Below are 18012 nucleotides of genomic sequence, written 5' to 3' on the forward strand. Positions count from 1 at the left end.
CGCCAACAGAGTAGATAAGACGCCTAATCCAGAGCTGCGGACTACCTAGCGGGTTTACCGGGGTTCTGGCTTAAAAAGCAGGAGTAGGAACGGGGTGGTTTTTAGTTAATAAAAGTCTGACACTCCCTCTCCTCTGGCCCAAGGCAGGAGAAGTAATTGGATGATATTCTTCCCTTAAAAAAAGCGTATCCCTATTGCATGGACTTTTAAACTGACAGAGATTTTTCTAGTCTCATTGAGATTTCAGAACAAAACTTAATGTCATACATTTGTTCCCTGAAAGAATATGTAAAGGTGCTAATATACAATGTAACGGCAATTTTTCAGATAATAAATTTTATGGTCAATAAAGTCACATAGCGATTAAAAACCAATTTATAAAATGCATAATAAATAATACAATATATGCAAAAGGTCATAAATTACGACTAACTTCACTTTCATACAAAATAAATTTAAAATTGCTTACAGTGTATTTATTCGAAAACATTTAAAAAATTAAAAAGAAAAATAATAGCAATGAAATTTCTCCACACACACGATTAAAAGTTGTAGATAATAAATAATTCTCGTGTCACTTTACACAAAATAAAATGGCCAGTAATACCCCTTTCTAGCCAGGTGTAAGTTAAGTTTTAAAAAGAAAAAAGTTTTAAAAATCGAACAGTGTGCGCGTGCGACGGTCACGACTCACGATAAAGTGGTTAAATAAGGGACTGTTTATGAAATTGACAATTTATATTCAGGACAGGGAGATAGTTGCCTTTAAAGGTTCTCGGTCACTTATATAACGTGCTAAGGACTGTTATTTTAAAAAGGAATACAATTAGTGTGGGTTGAGTGCGAAAGGGTATTAATAATTGTTAAGATAGGCATGGTCCTTAATATATAGTCCTTTGAAATTGCGTGATTGAAAGATATTGTCGTAAGATAACTTGATCGTTAGATAACATGAGCCCTGTTTTGGTGATATGTAAAAATAAAAAACATTATACTATGATAATAATAAAATTGTCATACAGTGTACCTATAAACTTATAGATTACTAGGTCACCAAGTGTCGATGTATGCTAGATTTTCAGATTTTTCAGGTACAAAGTCAGAAGTCATCATTCACACGCACCCACGACACAGGAGAAAATCCTAGTGTGGGGCAACGTTTATTTTGAGAAATTAGATAAAAAAAATGTCGCTATTACAATTTCTACACTTAGGCAATAAGATACCGGTCAGGTACAGTACCTATTTCTTTAGAATTATCGTCATTGTAATACAGGTTGATAAATAAGAAAGAGTGTTAACGAACTTGAACAAAAAATATCAATGACAATAATTGCAATACCTACTTCAAACAGTAATATCTTTCGAAAAGAACCATCAATAATTTGAATACACCATAAAAGACCAGTGTACAACCACCATAAGATAGGAAATAGTATTAATTCGTGTATAAAAAGTATATCGTGACACGTAAGGGGTCGCTCCCCCACGCCCGCCATTTTTTCTCAAAGGTGACGCGCGTACGCACCTGTCGTATAGAGCTAGCGATGTGTAGAGGTCGCTGAGTAGGGTTAAGATGTAAAAGGATTATTTGAGATGTTTTTATTGTAGTTACTGATATGTAAAAAGATTTAGTGCGGTGGCTGGACAACCGGCTGCCGAGTAACGTGTAGTGGGTTCGATACCCGCACGTAGCAATTCTTTGTGTGATCTACAAAATGGTGGTTCGGGGCTGGGTGGCATGTGTAGGTGAACTTGTATGTTTGTAACTACATAGGTTTATTAAAAAAGAAAAGAAATGAAAGCATATAAGCATATTATTATGTATTGAAAGCATATAACCCATCACCCGGTCGTAGATGTAAGCGAAACACTATAGTATTTTCTTTTGTGTTAATAAGAGGGAGCCTTTTACTAACATATCATTACAATACTATGTGAAGTATGTAAACAATATAAGTGCCGAAATATCTGAATCTCATAGACATAAATAAATATGGTAAATATCCCGCCTCAAGTTCTAATACTAGACTTTTCCGATGTTTATAATTATGCTTAACATATTAACATTGTTATATGTATAACATCCCTCACAATACTTAGCACATTGCCACCTCTATCACATTCTATGTGCCCGTCCCAGCTGACTGCGCACGCGCCGTGTATCCCTTTCTTAAGAGACAGTTGCGAAGAATCGACCGTTACTCTCTACGCGGGCGATTTATAGTCCAAGAGCTTCTCAACTCCATTTCACGTTTTATTTTTAACGATGAAATTGCAACGATTACTTTAATTGCTGCACTTGCTCTATTTAATTTCGTCTCTGCATTCTTAGGTTTTAAAAAGTTTATTTTAGATATGTCTAGGTGGCCTCTGTCGGTTCATTTCGTAGACTCTTATACTATAGTAATTAAATAAATGGTCTTTCTTTTTAATTATTTTTAATTATGATACAGGTGGTTCTCTTTTTCGCATGCCTATTGGTGAAAGTGTGGCTGATATTCTATTTCAATCAGGATTTTCGCTCGGTGTTAATATTAAACCGTATGTTATTAATTATTACAGTTCACATTTCGACACAAAGCCTGTGCGACAGGCTGCAGCGTAAATGTGTCAATGATGCAATTTTGTACTTCTTTGGTAGAGTGAGAAGACTGTAATGGTGTTGGGACAATGGTATTTTCTCATGTGTAGTGGGTGCAGTTACAAACATACAATTTCACACACACATGATACTCAGACGCGGAACAACAATTTGTGGATCACACAAAGAATTGCTCTGTGCGGGAATCGAACCCGCTACCCGTCGAACGGTAGCTGTTTTCGCAGCTACCGCGTCAACACTTCAACAGTCCAGTCAAGTGCACCTTGCATTGCACCCACTTCAAAAAGGTTATTTCAATCAAAATTTCCAAAACAGCATAGAAGAACTATAGATTTCCAAATTAAGGCAAATAATACATTACACGTTAAACGCTATGGGGGATATCAGGTGACCGACGTTAGCGGAGGATTTGCCTTCAACAGTTTTCTATTGGCAGTCAAAGACTTAAAATGTTATTTCTTAAAGAACATAACCTTAGACTGAAATGGTTTATTGCGGCCCTTATCGGCTATAAACCGCACGTATAACGTAGGTATAACGGCTTGGAACAACTGTCTCCTAGGGCCATAGGGGACGTCTGCTGGCGTGTGCAACCGACTGAGACCGGCCCCAAGAAACGCACCTTTTTTGCTAACTTAAAGGTGATAAAGAAAAAAATATTTTAAAAACAAAAGATGCTTTCGATTCTATTCAATTGCTCTTGGTAATTGAACTAGCTGGCCCGGCAAACTTTGTACAGCCTTGAATTCACAATTTATAAACCTTTCCTGGACTTCCACAAGTAATTCAACACTAAAATTAGTCAAATTTTATTAATCCTGTTTGGGTAAGAAAAATGTATTTATATGCCACTTAAGTGTGGGAAAGTTCTTCAGCACAAATGGGCCGGCTCAACCGGAGTGATACCACGGCCTCACAGAAAACATGTGAAACAACGCTAACGTTGTGTGAGTAAGGTTTATCTGAGGCCCAATTTCCGATCTTCCCAATCCCCGATTCCCCAACAACCCTTAAATTCCTAACCCTAAAAGGCTGGCAACACACTTGTAACGACACTGGTGTTCCGTGTGTCCATGGACTGTGGCGATTGCTTATCATCAGATGACTATGTATTTACCAGTTTATACCACAGAAAAAAGATTAAAACTTCATTTTCACATTTGACACAACACATATTTAGGTAGTTAAGTTCTTACAAACAAGAAACATGTCTAGCAAACATAACTCGCTTTTGTCTCGACATCTGAACAATTCGAATCGAGCTGTGGATACAAAGAAACAATGTACGACCTTGAACATGAACCCATCGACCTGCTCTGATCTGATCTGTATCTACCAGCGTATCAACCTACTCCTTTGTATCAAATTAGATTTTCAACTTTATTCTTGCGAAGTATAAGGTTGAGAATTCAATAAAAAGGTGTAGGTTGACCTGCTGGCGTCTGTATCATTAAGACCATTAGTAGCAGATGCTGTCTGATCTTGCAGATTGTGTCAGCATTCTGCCTTGTCGACACTAGGTATGATATTTATCTGTTTTCTTCTTGAATTAATAGTTATATATTTGCAGGAGAAAATATGTTTTGTGCATTGTTGCGTACCTACCTTTAGAAGGGAAGGGAGTCAATTTCTTAATAAACTACCTACAATAATAGTATTGTAAGTAATCGAAAAGAAATTATATGGCAACTCAAAGTTAATCGACATTTTCGTCAATTTTCTAATTTTCTCTCGACAATATTATTTCTAGTTTGGTTAGGCAGACAAAAATGTATGTATGTGTACGTAGAACACATACATACAGAAAACTTGCGTGCGAATTTTAAAGCCCTCTGCAAAATTCTTTCATTTATCGTTTATTTATAGGAAAATGGCCATACAAATCCTATGTATCGCCCTCACATAACAAAACCCGCATTACATCAATACAAATCTAAATTACAGAACCCTAATTACACGAAACAAAAATAAACAATAAAATCCGACCGAGCCGCCATTGGTTCCCAATTCAAAATAAAAACAAGCAAAGCGTTCGAAGTTCAAAGCTTTCGGATAAAATATCTCTGTTGCGTCTTCAAGCGAGACGATCCTGCGGACATTTGAGGAAAGAGAAAGCTATATAACAGCTTAAAGGAGAAAAAGAGACAGGTGCTGCGCATCTCGGCGGGATGGCAGAACGGCAACGTCGCGTCCACCAATCGACGGACGTTTATCTTGTTTGTTTTCCAATTTCATTTTTTTTTCTGTTTTGAATATCGAAGCTTGAGAATAATATGGATAAGGTATCGATTTAGGTTTTTAGGTGAAGAAAATCGAAATTGAAATGAAAAAGGTTTTAATGTCGTGTTCATTCGTAATGAATAATTATTTTCTAATGAATGAAGATAGTGCTAATGACTAAGGCCTATAGTAAATAGGTAGTAAACACTAATTTAGTCATATTCCATGAGGACTTCAAAATAACTTGGTTATATAATTTATTATGTCAGTTTTACCTGCTATGACTCATGTTTTACATAAACCATTAATTCGTCATGTACTGGAAAATATATTATTTGACTAAAATTAGAATGACTGAACATAATAAATGAAATAAAAGTGTTTTTGTGCGAAATCATTTCACAAATTAAACCGCAACTACCGCAAGTAATAAAGCCTACTTCACGAAATTCAGTATACTTTTATATTCAAGTAAAAATAAATATGAATAATTATGCGGTGTAATTCAAAAACAAAATTAATTGTCAACAGCGGGAGATAACAAAATAAATATGTATATACAGTTTCACGACGAAATAAAAACAAAAAATAAAAAAATTATACCGACACGGCGATCGCGTGACGAAACGAAACGCGGAATAAAAAAAAAGTAGACACTAAAATATTTTTCCACTCGCCCTTTCCCGCCATTCCGACAGTAGCTCAGGTGTTTTTTAATCTATGATCGAACAAAGACTTAAAATAAACGAATGACCAAATAATTTGTACATTTCTATAACCATCAATACACAAAAGCTTTTAAAAGAAATCTAAGATGTTCATCATCGTCAACGTCACGTCTTTTATCCCCGAAGGGGTAGGCAGAGGTGCACATCTTATTACGGCATGCCGCTATTACAATGTACACCCACTTTTCACCATTTATGTTATAAGTCCCATGTAATAGGGAGTGAGCCTATTGCCTAAATCTAAGTGAATAAATAAATATTTCATTCATTCAAATATTACCCAAGAATTATCGTTTACGTAAGTATTTATTTGCCAAACTCTCTGGTGGGCTCTAAAAATATTTATTTCTCATGTAGGTAACATCATTGAATCATTAAACCATTTGTCATACTCAATCATGAAGGTAATAAAATATGTATTAAGTATAACACAAAAATATTACCATAAATTAGCAATAACTAAACAAACAAACACGGGAATGATACATATTATAATTTCATTTACAAAATAAAGTAAAATATAACAAACGTTAATTAAAAATTAGGTTAAGTATCTGCATATCGTTATGGCGGGAACACACGGCCTCCACGACTTACGACTGACATTTACATTTTAAATTCGAAATACGAATTGCGTGGAACCAAAATGGCGTACTACGTAAATAAAGAACTTGATTAAATTGAAGTTAAGTCATTCAAAACAATTGGTTTCGAGATTTTAATATGAAAATGAAAATATTCACTCGAGATTTTAATAAATAAAAATATTCATCCTCTCGTTAGGTAATAGATTTGATGTACGAGTACATAGTATTAGTACTTTTCTAACTATTTCGAAGCGGAGCTGCGGATAACCTAGCGGGTTTACCGGGGCTCCGAGTCGAAAAGCAGGAGAAGGAACGGGTGGTTTTTAGTCAGTAAGAGTCTGACACTCCCTCTCGCCTTGCCCAAGGCGGGAGAAGTCATTGGATGATTTTCCCCCTTAAAAAATGACAAAAATAGTGTGGGTATGTAATGTTGTTGATCCAAAAAAAAATATGAAGCCACAACTCTCAATCTCATACAAACATGGAAAACCATTATTTGTGGCTTATTCAAATAAGTACAATTGAATTGGACAATAGTTGGAAAGCCCTATTTATGATTTTAATAACATTGCATTAATTAGAAGTTAAATTTCATTACATTTTTACGTAAGTAAGCAGGTTGGTGGCCAAACGCAGCGTTGTCAACGCAAAAAAGAGTTTAAATTCGAAGCTTAACTTCAAGATATTGATCGGACGATTAAAATAAAAAGTATCGTTTAAAAAAATAAACCTCGTAATGGTTCAAAAGACAATTATTATGCTGTTTAAACTTTTAACGATAAGCATACGAATTCGTTGTATTTACTGTATTTTTTAATCTTGATAATATGTGTAATACATTGTGTTAAATTCCAAGGTTTGAAATTAAATATTAACAATGGTTTCTACTAAAGAGTTTTTGCACCTGGCCTCTGTATGTCTGTCCGAAATAAATTATTTGGAATTAAAAGAAAGACTCTCTTTGTCCCTTTTAATAAATTGTTTCTTACGTTTTTATTTTAACTAGATATAAGTTATGGTGTGTATATTTGTATATGTCGTAAGAAACAAAGGCATTAAATGTAAACATCTTAAGGTTTTCATATTCAGCTGTTAATAGTAGATCTTCAATTCATAAGATTTTCACGAATCCTAAAAGTAAAGGAAAATCTCACCTCCCCAGAAATAATGATGCAATTAAATAACTAATCGTTTTATTCTTCTTCTCCTCTAATAATATCTTCTGATTTATTTCGTTGCAGGATCCAAATCATTCATTTCTATGGGACTCGCTGGACTTTAGTGTTCCGGTGTTTGCATGGTTGTATATACTGCAGATCTTGACTTACAGGAGTAGCAATAGAGAGGATGTAGCGGGCTTGTCCCATTAAAAAAAATACCTTTCTCTTTGTACGGTACCATACCCCATAATTATTGAAGTATTCTTTAAAACAATCGCCAATACTTTCCTTTACATCTGACTTATATCTTTGTGTTCTTAATACAGACGCACTACATACAGTGCCCTCCAAAAGTTAGTTGAAATTAGTTCACCTTATCAATGATGTTATATATTTTCCAAAATACGCAGTTTCTATGAATGAACTGTTTACTATTTATGTTTGGATACACTATTCTAATACATACAGTAGGGAATTCCTCGAAATTCATTTTGATTTCTTTCAAAATCTATGTTTATGTGTGCACTACTTGAATTGAGCGCGTCAAAAGTCAGTTGAAATAGCAAACTTTAAACGATATCCGATACTCTCGCGGTTTTAAATTCATTTATTATTATTGTTAGGGCAGTGTGCGTAGTTTAAATTTAATAATAAGATATTGTAAGGTGATTTGACTGTTTTTGAATTAATAATGGCTCCGAGGCGAAAATTAACTGTCGAAGAAAGAATAAAGATTGTGTATGAATACGAAAATATTAAAAACTTTAGTGCTGTGGGAAAATTATTTAAAGTTAGTCCAGAAGGTGTCCGAAAAATAATAAAGAAAAGTTTAGAATGTCCAAGTCTTGCAGATAGGCCACGGTCGGGGCGTCCTAGGGCTACTACTTCTGTTGATGATCGACAAATAGTGCGGCAGTGTAAAATTAATCCCAAGATTGTGGTACGAGAGATCAAAGATCAGTTACAGGAAGCAGGGACCTCGGTTTCTGAAACTACAATCAGGCGACGTCTGCATGATGCTAATTTACGAGGTCACATTGCCAGAAAGAAACCTCTTTTAACATCGATCCACAAAAACGAAGGTTGGAGTTCGCCCGCAAGTATTCGGATAAACCAATAGAATTTTGGAAGAGAGTAGTCTTTAGCGATGAATCGAAGTTCGAACTATTTGGAAATCGACATCGGCAAACTGTATGGCGCACAAGCAATGATAACTCTTACGACGACAAATACTTGCAGCCCACTGTGAAACACGGCGGTGGGAGTGTGATGGTTTGGGGGTGTTTTTCTTGGCATGGTGTGGGCCGACTGTAAGTAATTGAAGGCAAGATGACAGCACAGGTCTATTGTAATATTCTCCGTGACAATTTAAAACAATCTGCTGAAACAATGGGGTTAGGTCGGATTTTCAAGTTCCAACAAGACAACGATCTGAAGCATACAGCAAGGATAACTAAACAATATTTTGAAGATAACGAAGTGGATTTACTGGAATGGCCTTCGATGTCACCCGACTTAACCCCATTGAACATTCGTGGGATGAATTAGACCGCAGGATCCCTGTTTCCATAAGACGCAACAGGAATTTGTTTAAAAATAAAATTCTTGAAACATGGTCGATTATACCGGTCGAAACATTACAGAATCTTGTAGAATCAATGCCTAGACGACTTAAAGCAGTTCTACAGAATAATGGCGGTCATACAAAATATTAAAAGTTAAAATATTTGCAAAGACACAAGCCTTAAAATATTTTTTCCACAATTTCAACTAACTTTTGGTAACGTGATTTCATTGTTAATCTACATAAATTATTATTATAAAATTTGTTATGATTCTCTTACTGACAGAAATATTCTAAATTGATTATATTTTAATAAATAATTGTTGAAGCCACGATTTTATTTGGTTTTATTATAATTTCCTTACATTTACTACATTATTGATCATTTCAACTAACTTTTGGAGGGCACTGTATAAGATATAGGTACCTATATATACCTATAACAAAAAAAAGACAAAAGAAGTTCGTCTGTAACCTGTCTTGGTACTCGTAAAAGCAGTCGGACCCTCGCGTTCAGCCAGGCATGACGATTCATCTCTGTATAACTCCCAATCTTTTATTAACTACTTATATTTATACTTATATGTCTGTTGGAGTACCGTGGCATCGCTTTGTAGCTTGGTAAATTAAATGATAAAATGATATTTATTTTGCAAATAGGTTGCAATGTAACTCTTTTACACGTCAATCTCAAATCTCTATCGGACTACTCTGAGAAGAAATGCTAAAGAAGATATAGTACCTTAGTATAGGTAAATGATTTATGGCAAAGTGAGGACAAAATTAAAGCAATACTGAAAGTAATTGAAGTACAGGCGTTCAGTACTAAGTTAGCATGTCTTTTGCAGAAGAATGAGCCTATTTAATCTGAATTAATTGTGATGATGGCTTAATCACGTAACTGGTTGACGAGGAACTCAACTAGTTTCAAGTTATGCTAGAGGCTCATATTTATGAGCAGCATTCCGCGACATATTTGCGAAGCATTATTTGTCTCAAACATCAATTTAAACTGATGAACCTATCTTTTTTTCAAAATAGAAATGACGCCTATCTTTTTGGGCGTAAAAGACTAGTCAGTGTGGGTTTTTTACCTCATTAAAATCACCCCGGAGGTCACTGTCAACACCTGTAAGGGTCACACTGAGTCCTTTTAGTAGACCTATTCCGGAGCCCCCTATGAACTCATAGCTATAACTCAAAAATCTCTCCAAAACTCAAACAATTTTAAGTCCTAGCTAGAATGTAGTTCACATTACAGAGCCTAGGTCCCCCTGTGCAGGGGAGCGTGACCGTATCATCTCAGTCCGCTCCCATGCAAAACTTATTATACGTCCTTGGACTTGCAAATTACTGGGAACAGACTACTCTTGCCTGGAGACCCATTATATCTATACATATATCTATACATAGGTTGTGTTAGACCAAATATATGTGTAGTCTGTCTGTGTGTTTTTCTGTTTGTTATCTATATATGTATGTATATAAAAATCAATTGCTGTTTGTTAGTCTCACTAATACTCGGCTGGTCCAAGTTCGCAAAATTTTGGTCTTGAATTATTTGTGGAAGTTCAGGTAAAAAAGAAAATTTTTGCAGACGGGTGGTAAGCGATCAGCACCGCTCATGAACACCCGTTCATGGGCGGCAACACCAGAGGAGTCACAGGTGCGTTGCCGGCCTTTGAGTCTAATTTAAAAAGCTTTTTTGCTCCTATACAAAATAAAAAAGGAAAATCTTCTTTTATCCACTAAGTGAATTTAGATCTGTTGTCTATTTCCGCTACCCTAGTACTTGCTACTTACAGCTTTAATTTGTATATCTTGTTATATGTAAACGAAGCCAGAGAACTCTGCTAGTAAAGAAACAACTTAATCTATGCTATTATTAATGTGTGTCGTCGTTTTACAAAAGTACTCCGTCTGTCCTCTGTATTGTGATAGTATGTCATTGTGGGTACTCCTACCTACATACTTCGTTCAGGATGGGGCGATAGGTGTAATGACTTAATAGTCACCCATGCCAATCAATTTGACGGTTCTTTTCTTTTAGATTTGTTTGTCTCCAGAATTCCTTTTGTGAGTTTAAAATTGAGTTTTAATCAGTGGAATTAAATGGATAGAAAAGAAACGTTATTTTTGTATAGGTTCATTTAGGATTATGGGGGGACAAATGAACAAATTGATAATATCGTTTGATGGTAAGTGCTAACCACCGTTCATGAACACTACAGGAGTTATACGTTCTTTGCTAGCCTTTTGAGGGGAAATGCTACATGATCCTTCAGTAAGACTATCACTTACATAGTGAATCACACCAGAAGCGTTATTTTCGGTCGGTTTTCTGAGAGGCCATGATCACTTCGGTCGAGTCAACCCGTTGATGCCTGATCCGAAGCTGCGAACTACATAGCGGGTTTACCAGGGCTCCGGCTCGAAAAGCAGGAGTAGGAACGCGGTGATTTTTAGTCAGTAAGAGTCTGATACCACTTCTCGCCTTGCCCAAGACGGGAGAAAGATTGGATAATTTTCCCCCATTAAAAAAAGGCCGATCATGACGAAGCATGGATTTCCCACGTGTAAACTATTTCAATTTTAATCCTGCTTATATCATAAAACCTAGATAATCTGTTACGAAAATAGAGGCAATATCCATATAGAATATGACACATAGTTTGTATCGAAGTAATTAGATAATAAGACAGCTAAATGTGACCAATAGCCAATCAGAGAGCATGATTTAAAAATTCGTAGTATAGATAGAAGTCATTCAATAGATAGGTTAATAATTCCTGTCTTTATGATAATAATTATTTGGTGAATCAACATAGGTTTTTGTAGATAATATTATGATATTTTGTTGATTGTGTAACTAAGGCTAATTCTGGATTTCCACGTGTTCTATAAGTACTTCTGTCCTCGTATGTAGATAGCCCAAAAATATAATGTTGCTAAGCTGAGTAATACGTAAATGTACGTTTTATTTTGGTAAGTAAATGTCTTTAGCCGTCACAGAATTGATTGATAAAATGTATGAGGAAAACTAATACATACTTTTGACACTTCTGTATTTTTTTTATTTGGATCAAGCCCGCCACCACCGGCCAAAACCGCTGCAACTCCTGTAAAACAGGATCTATAACAATCATACAACCATGAAAACACCGGAACACTGAAGTCTGCGTCACAGGGACATGAATACCTGTCTTGGATCCCGCAACGAAATAAATCAGAAGATATGATTAAAGGAAAAGAAAAAGAAAACGATACGTTTCCACTTCTTTCGGTTAATTTAGTGCAGAAGACAGAACTTAAATCTAAAGGCACAAAAGAGACTGCACAACTGGGAGAAACACTTATAGGTATATATTTGTAGTTGCACATTATATAGAAATAATAGAAGCAATCTGATAGAAGTAATAGATAAGTTTTGCAAAAACGCATAACCAATGATTTCAATATAATTTCATATAATATATTGGTATCAGATGATGCATCTTGTGTACCGTCAGAATTATCTTAAGACGCGATCTAGTTATGTAAGGCTCTGTGCAGAGGCATTGGACCGACAAATTCATCTCACATTTCTTGAGCCGGATTTGAGATGAAAGGCTATGGAGTATGGATCATTGTTTTATATCGTGATTATCATCATCACAATTATTACCAGCGACTGGACTATTCAATATAGGTAGGCCTCCCTTGACTGACATTTTTCTCGATTTTTTTTTTATGGTATAAGCCGATCAACGAGCAGACAGATCACCTCATGGTAAGCAATCGCCATCACCCATGGACACCCGACATACCAGAAGCGTTACAAGTGCGTTGCCGGCTTTTTGGGGGTTAGGAATTTTGGAAAGGGTTGTTGGCGAATCGGAGATTGGGAAGGGGGGTAATAAGGCATCCGGTAACCTAACCTACACTACAAAACACAACGCAAGCGTTGTTTTACGTCCGTTTTCTGTGAGGCTGCGGTATCACTCTGGTTGAGCCGGATCATTCGGTAATTGGATGATTTTCCCCCCATAAAAATAGGGACATACCTAAACTTACATAAAACGCCTCTAAAATAAATAAAATGGCGTACAAGTAAAGTGTAAAACACTGATATACCTAGGTACCGCCTCCTTCTGTGAACAATTATCTTCATTTGCATTTACAACTTCCTAGCTCAACTAGATTGCTCATTTCTTTGTTGTCTATCTTAGTACCATGTGGGTATATGGTGTCTTTGAGTACCTAGACAATTAACTTTTCTGTAATGGGAAATAGGTAGGTACCTTTCACGAATATTAACTTATTGTAGTTCTAAAAAAGATTGGAAATTAGGGTTTTTTTTTTCTGCGCGATCAATATTCATCCCATCTTTATTTCCATCCTTTGTTTGAAACAAAGACACATCACAAATTTCCACAAAGATCTCCGTCTTAACTTCCCTAAATGACAGATGACAATTTTTGTGGATGTTCCTTTAAATAATCTTTAACATTATTTTTTCCATCCTTATTTTAATTGGATAAGTTTATCAGAACACTAACACAGCTCAATTCATTGAAACTAAATTTAGTGTTTCAATCTGCAGAACTGTTAACTTTTGGTTGAGGATAATGACGCTTTTAACATTTAGTAATTATTTTTCAAAGAATCGCCCTATACTCACTAGCTAAAAGTGACCTACCAAGCATCATTTAATTTGGCTAATCATGAAAATGTACTTCACAACAGAATTAGGTACTTCAACTGGTCTAATAATAGCTCCTTTCGATTAATAAACACATGACTCATGACATAACAAGTATAGTGTATGACTGTGTGTGTGTATAACAACAATTATAGGTACTTATGTAATATATAATTACGAAAATATCACATTAACTTAGTCTATTGCAAACGACGGTTGATTCACCACCTACAATTTATCTATTCAACTAAGATAGGTATCACATTCATAATATTGTAGTCCATTGAATAAATCCATCAATAACTTAAATAATTTGCTATTTATCATGCTTATTATTTATTTCTTTATAATCATAATATAATGCTGATTATGTGAATTATCTTAAATTATGAAGTATGCGTCATATGCTAAATGAATGTTATCCATGATTCTGACACAGATATCGCTAGGCAATGCTGTTATCAAATTGATGGTTGAATATATAACCTATTCATTAATTGTTTTAACATAACAACGCGATGTCACGCCTTTTATCCCCGAAGGGGTAGGCAGAGGTGAACATTATGACACGTAATGCCGCTATACAATGTACATTCACTTTTCACCATTCTACTGTTATTTATCTCAGAACTAGCTTCTGCCAGTGACTTCATCCACTTTTCCGTGGCTATAAGCCAAGTCAGCTCATACTCCGCCTGCATACCCATCAAAATCCTTTCACTAGTTTCAGTGTGGTTGATGAACAAATATCCAAACAAAAAGACTAATACCTATTAGTGTGATTTACGAAACTCAGAATATACAATACTCATAAATAAATATATCAGTCTCCAGAATTCGTTTAAAGTTTCTTTCTCAGTAGTTGATAAGACAAAGCTAGGATTATTTGTCTTTAATATAACTTGTACGAGTATCAGATGAATCGAATGCACAAAGATCTTAACATAATTGCGACTCGGCCAAAACCGCAATAATTCTTACAAGCAATAACTCAAAAAATAATTACTTATGTACAGTACAATGTAACATAGACCTATTTCCATAACCCCCATAATCCTAAATCATTAATCAACATATACAATTTGACATTATTTCAGTTGCCATATCTCAATCGAAATAAAATGTACAATTTCATCGTAATAGTGGCCTTTACAACTAAGTTTGAATCGCACCTGCAGCATTACTTACTCAGATAGAACTTACTCCCTGTTCTCACGAACGAGCCATGTATTCAAGTAAAAAGGTTACATATATCCATCCTCTCAGGGACACATGGCACTTCATTTAAAAAACAATTTTAATGCTGTGTAATAGAGTGTAGTTTGCAGTTGAGGTTGATGTGTCGTTTGTGTTGTTTCGGAGTTGTTGTGTTGGTAATTTATTTCATTAGGAGAAGGCAGGATACGTGTCCCTCGATGTCTTCACGGGCCAGTGGTTCTGCTGGTCTGAGCATGTCGAGACGGGAAGAAAAAACATAATAGTGTAGGAGTTGGAGCACTCGAGTTGTGCGTCATCGTAAATAGTGTGGTATAAGTTTTTAAACTGACATCGTCACTAGCACTAACATTAGAATTTAAGTCGGGATATTTACCATGTTTATTTATTTGCAACAGTGCTGAAATATCGGAAACTCATGGCCATAAATAGGTGAACATGGTAAATATCCCGTCTTAAGTTATAATGTTAATAGTGCGGTAGGTTATAATAAAAAACATCATTATCACTATGCAAAAACAACTTCATATCATATTATACAGTGGAAGATATATATGATATGACCTAACTACATCAAACCCAATTAGAAACGAAAAACCTAAATTTTAATTAAACTGAATGTTGTTATGATAACAAATTTATAATACGCCGTAATTACGGTCATAAAGGTGTTAAATTGATAACAATTGATGATCGATAACTTATCTTTATCCAAAACAAAGGCTTCCGCCTCAAGAACTACGAATCCGGTGGAACTGTGTAACTGTAAATATCCTAATACTGTGATCACCGAAGGATGGAGAGCAGTATTGTCAAAACTTTTGGTTATTTTACAATAATCTTTAGCTGTTCTTCAATCAAAGTGTTGTGCAAAACATATTTTTTTAAGGTGTAAGCCGGTAAACGTCCAGACGGATCACCTAATGGTAAGCAATCGCCGCCGCTCGTGGACGCTTGAAACACCAGAGGCGTTACAAGTGCGTTGACGGTTTTTTGGGGGTTAGGAATTTGAGAGTTGTTGGGGAATCAAGGATTGGGAAGATTGGGAAAGGGGGTTGAAATTGGGCTCCCGGTTATCTCACTCAAACAACGAAACACAACGCAAGCGTTGTTTCACGTCGGTTTTCTGTGAGACCGTAGTATCACACTGGTCTAACTGGACCATTTGTGCCGAAACATGACTCTCCTACACTTATCTTTTATGACATAACCTTTTTTTTCTACAGATGACATATTATGGCTGATGATGAGGAGTGGACTACTGATACTAACCTTTTTTATTATTACATTTCTATGATATCTCAAACAAGTATTAACTTGTTATAAAACAAATAATCGTATATCCTCGACAAGTAGATTATTGTAACAACGAAAACAAATAATTGATAACTTAATACAGATACTTTCGGTGGGAGGGAAATTCCCTTCAAGGCGTGCCATACGAATAGTATAGAGATTGTGAGCATTATTAGGATTTACTCGTTTCAGTAAAAGATATTTTATTTCCGTTATAAGCTAAACATTTTTCAATTGCACAAAACTTAACTATCACCATCAAAGCCCATGACAGTTCATTATTGGAGGTTTGTTTTCATCTGCACGCTTTTGTTTTTTGAGGGGGCAAAATCAACCAATGACTTCTATCGCCTTGAGCGAGACTAGAGGAAGTCTAACTCCTACTGACTAAAAACCACCCTGTTCCTACTCCATCTTTTCGAACCGGAGCTCCAGTAAACCGCTAGGTAGTCCACAGCATTGGTTAGAGATCGCAGTTTAAAGAGCCTCACGTTACAGGGAATCCTAGTGTAGGGTCCAGGGCCATATAAAAATGTAAACTGAAGTTTTTGTTAATGAACTTCCCTAATTGACAGGTGTTTTTAAAGCGTTCATGTTTTGGAGTATTGAAACGTATACCTACTAATCTATCACCGCCAAACTTAACGGATATCTTCTAAAAATAAGACCTCTTAAAGATAAAATCCTTCATTTACACGTCGGCTCTTAGCCTATATAACCCCAACATCTTAGTTTATTATATGCGAAACCGCTCCGCCGCCCATTACTGAACTATTGAAGAAACAACATTTTATCTTTCGACTTATTTCCGTTAGCATAATATTAAGTGGTTGACAATATATGTATGTATACATGTATATGTTGGACATTTAAATTCTTTAATTGTTTTGCGTCTGAGTAATGTAAACGACATCGCACTTGTTAGTGTATTTTTTGTTGTAAAAAAAAATCAAGGATAACAATTTTATTAAGTAAGTTTACTAGTAGAGTAAATGAGAAGTTACTCTTTCATTGCTATAATATCTCGTTCGTTCGCTTACGTGAAATATAAAAAGAGATAAGTTATTTTTTATATATATTTGTGAAAGGCATTTGGGACCTCTTAGTTTTCTTTCATCTCAGAGTAGTCAGTTATGAAATGCCGACCTCATCGAGATTTTTAAAGGAATTGACGTGAAATTGTGCTGTTGCAGCCTATTTGCATAAATTAATTCACTTGTTTCACTTGTAACCCATAGTAATAGCGGGAGTAGCCTGCGTTACTAGGACATTAGAATTCTGCTAGAGAAGAGAGTTTAAGGAGGAGCTTAAGTAGGTCTGATAAGAAGTAGAAGGTAGAGAAACAAGCTATAGTCATAACCAGGGCACGAATGGGTTAGCTCGACCGGAGTAATACCATGGTTTCACCGAAAACCGAAATGAAACAACGCTTGCGTTGTGTTTCGCTGTGTGATTGAGGTTACCGGAGGCCCAAATTGGGATTTTTTCCAATTTCCGATTCCCCAACAACCCTTATATTCCTAACCCCCAAAATGCCGGCAACGCACTTGTAACGCTTCTGGTGTTCCAAGTGTCCTTGGGCGACGGCGATTGCTTACCATCAGGTGATCCATAAAATTATAAAAATTAAGCTCTCTCTCTCTCTAAACTCTGGTAATTATGACCGTAAATGAATTCATAACATAACTGGTAGGCCTTTATTTAATATCTACGCTATATATTTATATAATTATGTATGGTAATATTAGTCAATATTACCTATATTAGTCAAAACAACGTATATTCCTTTGTGTAGGTAATTGAACAGTCATCTTTCGTCACTTTTCGCACACCTCAAAAACAGTTTTACCTATGTAGGTACCAACTGTGGTAAGTGACAAACTTATAACTTATGTTTCATACTCTACACTAGCTTTGCCTTGTGGTTTCATCTGCGTAGGTGTTCCTTTTCTGGCC

The sequence above is a fragment of the Spodoptera frugiperda genome, chromosome 10 (assembly GCF_023101765.2).
Source record: "Spodoptera frugiperda isolate SF20-4 chromosome 10, AGI-APGP_CSIRO_Sfru_2.0, whole genome shotgun sequence".
Classification (NCBI taxonomy): Eukaryota; Metazoa; Arthropoda; class Insecta; order Lepidoptera; family Noctuidae; genus Spodoptera; species Spodoptera frugiperda.